The sequence below is a fragment of the Penaeus japonicus genome, unplaced genomic scaffold, assembly GCF_977035675.1.
Source record: "Penaeus japonicus unplaced genomic scaffold, GWHDUDI00000001_assembly GWHDUDI00000019, whole genome shotgun sequence".
NCBI lineage: Eukaryota > Metazoa > Arthropoda > Malacostraca > Decapoda > Penaeidae > Penaeus > Penaeus japonicus.
This window is the reverse complement of record NW_028234421.1, coordinates 26,696,952-26,701,951: the sequence shown is the minus strand read 5'-3', so window position 1 is coordinate 26,701,951 and position 5,000 is coordinate 26,696,952.

Genomic DNA, 5,000 nt, shown 5'->3' with positions numbered 1-5,000 from the left:
GGGCCAATAAAATGAGAAAATTCCAGAATATCTCAGGAAACAAGTGGATAAAATAGGATTAAGAGAATGATCTACGAGCGCGCGAGTAAATTAATAAAAAGAAACTATGAAATGTGTTGACAATATGGTAGAAGAAGAGAGAGGGAAAAAAAGAAGACTATGAAGAGATACATTTTTGTTTTCTTTTTTTACCCAAACTATCAAATTTTCCTATTTGTCTGAATAGGAATGTATAACTGTGGTTATATTGGTTCATCAACGCGAAGAGCTCGATAGATACATAAGTATGTCATGTAGTAAAAGAGTCTCTTCCTCCCCCTCTGACATACATGACCATTCCACCTATTCCCAAATGCCACCTATGGCTTCGTACACAGGATACAAGATCACGGACTCTGATCTGACTCTCGTGTGTGTGTGTGTGTTTGTGTGTGTTGTATATATATATATATATATATATATATATATATATATATATATATATATATATATAACTATAGCATATCCCACTCCACTCCCTCTTCCCCCCCCCTCCCCCCCCTCTCTTTTCCATTATCCGTTTTCAGACACTCTATCATTATTGTGGCTTCTCGCACCGTCTTCTTCCTCTTCTTCAATATACCTTTCCTCCTAATCCCTACCAGCTCCGTCTCTCTCTCTCCTACCATCTATCTACTATGTCTTCTCTTCTCTCCCCCTTACGCCCCCTGCTCTCTCTCTGAACAGTGCCCCAGAGTCCTTTGGCTGACCACTCAAACCCTTTAAGACGTCATCTGCAGCTTGCCAAGGTCATCTGCCAACATAACTCCTTCTTCAGAATTGTGCGATTCTCCGTTGCCAATGCAGTATCGTTGGACTAATGCGATTGAATAATACCATCTTTTCCCTTCATTAGTGTTGGTATGATTTAATATTGTATTAGTTTATCGTTATCACATCATTAAGACGTTATTCATTTTTTTTTTTTTTTTTTTTTTTTCGCTGTTTTTTTTAGTTTCACAAATGCGATACTTATCCGAATTTGTGTCATTCTCTTCTGCTGCGCTCTGTCTTCAAAGAGCAAAGCGATGCTATCATCAACGGGTGACCCATATTGTCATCTCAACCTCAATTCTCTCGCTCTGCTTTCCTCATCTTTCTCTATCTATCCCTCTCCCTCTCTCCTTCCTCGCTCTCACTCCTCTCCTCGCTTCTGCTCTTCCTCATCTACCTACGGCCTTCATGCCCACCCCTCTCCTCTCTGCTCAATGTCTCAATCTTTTCACAAACACTCCGCTTCCCTTTCCCTAAATATAGAACATTGGCTGTTTGCAAAACAGCCCACTCCTCCTCCATTTGCAATTAATCAATCCCTTTAAAGATGGGAACCGAGCGCTCAAAAGTTTTTCACTCCCAATGCATGCGCGCCGGGGCGGAATACGCAGAAGGGTGGGGAGGGGGTTTTTGTGGGTGGTTGTTTGGAAGGAGGGGGGGAGAGGGAAGGAGCACATCGGAAGAGGAAATTTTCCGATTGATAGGAGAAAATTCCCGTCCATGAGGGGAATTATTTTGACCGACGGCTGAAATTTTCCGATTCGTGGGGGGTTGGGGTGGGGGGGCGATATACCGATATAAAGCGGTGGGGTGTGGGGGGGGGGGGATTTTCGATCCGTAGGGAAAATATTTCAGTATCTTGATCGCGTGGTAATTCTTTATTTTTCACGTGGATTCAAACCGTTTTATAAAAAATAGAATAACCAATTTTTGCAGATGATGATTAGTAGAAAGTGGGGGGGTGGGGGGGGCGGGGAAGGAATTAGCCCTAACCGATCATATAAAATCGATTCGTAGAATTAGAGAAAATTTCCGTACCGAACACAAGAAAATTTCCCCGATGATCCGACCGATCGTAAAAAAAAAAAAAAAATTTTCCTGATCGATCGTAGAAAATTTTTCCTTTCCGACCAATTTTTCCGAACCGCACGTAAAAAAAAAAATCCGACCGATCGTAAAAAATATCCCTACCGATCGTAAAAAAAAAAAAAAAAAAAAAAATAAAAAAAATATTCCAAACTGAGGTAGGTCGGTGAAAATTTCCGACAGACCACGAGACTTGCCTTTGCGTAGACTTGAAGGAACGACCCTGCTTGTCTGCCGTTCGCTCGACCCTATATCTTTTCTCTTCTTTCCCTTCTTTGACCTTCCGAAGGGTAACAAACTTTCTCGCACGTGATGCCCTGGAAGCTTGAATCGGGCGTGGTAGGAGGTGGATGGTAAGATCGAAGATGGAGGAGAGATCGTTATGTTCAGGAAAAGTAGAAGTTCGTTTGAAGATGAGAAGGGGTATGGGAGGAGGGTAGGGAGGGAGGGAGGAGGTGGTTGGGACCTGGGGGAGGGAATTAGGGAGCGAGGTTGGGCAATGGGATGAGTGGACGGGGATGTGAGGGTTGGGAGTGGAGGGGAGAGGTAGGGGGGAGGGTTTGGATGGAGGGAGGGGAGGAGGGAGGTTGGGAGGTGGAGTGGGGGAGGGTGGAGGTGTGGAGGGGAGTGAGGGTGGGGGAATGAGGGTTGGGAGGGTTGGGGAGTGAGGGGAGGAGGGTGGATGGGAGGAGGGAGGGGGAGGGGGAGGGAGGAGGGTTGGGGGAGTGGGAGGGAGGGAGGGGTGGATGGAGGAGGGGAGGGAGGGGAGGGAGGGTTTTTTGGGGAGTGGTGGTAGGGAGGGTTGGAGGAGTGGAAGGAGAGGGGGGAGGTTGGGAATGGAGGGTGGGATGGAGGTAGGAGGGAGTTGGGGAGTGGAGGGGGGAGTTGGAGAGTGGAGGAGGGAGTTGGGGAGTGGAGGGGGGAGGGTTGATGGAAATGGAGGGAGTGAGGTTGGGGGGATGGAGGTTGGAAGGGTTGGGGATGAGGGGAGGTAGGTTGGATGGAGTAAGTGAGGGGAGGGAGGGATGGGGGAATGGAGGGGGAGGAGTTTGGATGTTAGGAGGGAGGGAGGAGGGTTTTGGGGTAGTGGAGGGAGGGAAGAGTTGGCTGGGAGAGTGGAGGATTGTGGGTTTTGGGGAATGGAGGAGGGTGGTTGGCAGGGAGGAGTGGAGGATTGAGGTTGGGGAATGGTGGGGAGGGAAGTTGGGGATGAAGGGGAGGGGAGGGAGTTGGAGGGGATGAGAGGAGGGAAGATGTTGGGGAGTTGGAGGGGAACGGGAGGGTTGGGGAGTGGAGGGGAGGAGGGTGGAGGAGTGGAGAGGGGGAGGGTTGAGGAGTGGGGGGGGGAGGGGGTGCTTGGGGAGACGGGGGAAGGGGGAGAGGGTGGAGGTGGGAGGAAAGGTTTGGGACGACGGGAAGGGGAGGAAAGGACGAAGGAAGGGAGACGGAAGGAGGGGAAGTGGGGAAAAAAGGGAAAGAAGAAAAGGGAGGGAAGAGGAAGGAAGGTAGATGAAGGAGGAAAAAAGGAGGAGGGAAGCATAAGGAAAGGAAAAAAAGGGTGAAGGGGTGAAGGGATGAAGGAAGGAAAGCAGGAAGGGGGGGGGGGGAGGGAATCGCTGAGGGAAGAGCTGATAGAGGAAGGGAAGAAGGGAAGAGCGCAGGGAAGACGGAAGGAGGAAGGGAAGTTATAATATGATTACTGTAAAGAAACGTATTCATATCAGCGCTTCGATCATGGTTTCCAATGATTATGGTGATTATACTTATGGTGATGGGACCGAGACGATATTAGTGCCACCTTATCACCTTTTAGATTTTGGTATTTCAAAACCATTCATATATCTCCCTTAATATTCTGTAATCTCTACTATAAAACAATTATTACCGTCACATCTGTCTCTATATATTACCCATTATCAGCAATTTATTATTACAATCCCTGTTAATACTAGCTCTTCATATCCTTATCACTAAATCATTAACAATACTACGATCACTAATACACACTTACACATTTATTCCACTTGTAATATTACAATTAGCATTTATCTAATCAATGAGATAAACAGATGACTCAAACCTTGCCGTAAATCGAATAAAAAAGATAAGCCCCCCCCCAAAAAAAAAAAAAAAAATCAATCAAAACTTCCGTAGACCAATTCCATCAAACGAACAACGGATTCGAATAAACCCCATAGATCTAATAATCAAGGTGAACACACGGTTCATTCGAATCAAAATGGACCCCATGATTCAAAAACTTCGCTCTCTCCCCTTGCAGTGTGTGGAAGCCCCTTCTTTAGGGAACGAAACCCAAGGGCCTCTACGAGCTGTGCAAGTGCCGGAAGATCAGAGGCTGTCTTCGTATCTCACTCATGAAGGTAGGTCAGATGTACACCTGATGGGGGGAAGGAGGCAAGGAGCAAGGAGACAAGAGTGGGTTTGAGGGGGAGAGGATGAAAGAGAGAGAAGGGCGGAGGGGGGGGGCGGGGGGTGAGAGAAAAAGAATGGGTGGGGGTAGAGTAAAAAGGGTAGGAATGATTGAGGTAGATAGGGAGGAAAAGAGAGATAAAATTAAAAAGATAGTTAGAGATTGATAGATAGGGAGATATATTTTTGAGAGAAAAGGGGAGTATAGAGAGATAGAGATAGAGAGATAAATATATATATTTATATATAAAAAATATAATTTAAAAATTAAAAATATATTTATAATTTATCTATATATATTATATATATATATAGAGAGAAGAGAGAGAGAGAGAGAGAGAGAGAGATAGAGAGAGAGAGAGAGAGAAAGAGAGAGAGACTAACAGGCACACAGACAGACAGAGACAGAAGGATAGAGATAGATAGATAGATAGAGAAAGATAGAGAAAAAGAGACTAACAGGCACAAAGACAGACAGAGACAGATAGATAGATAGAGAAAGAGAGAGAGATAGAGACCAACAGGTACAAAAAACATCCAGAGACAGAATAACAAAGATAGTTAAATAGACAGAAGGTTGATATAACAAAAGTAATCCAGTTAATCATACTTTTTAATGGGTTTTTAAAAAAACAAACTAAGATGAGATGACTTTTGCAAAGGATATAGCT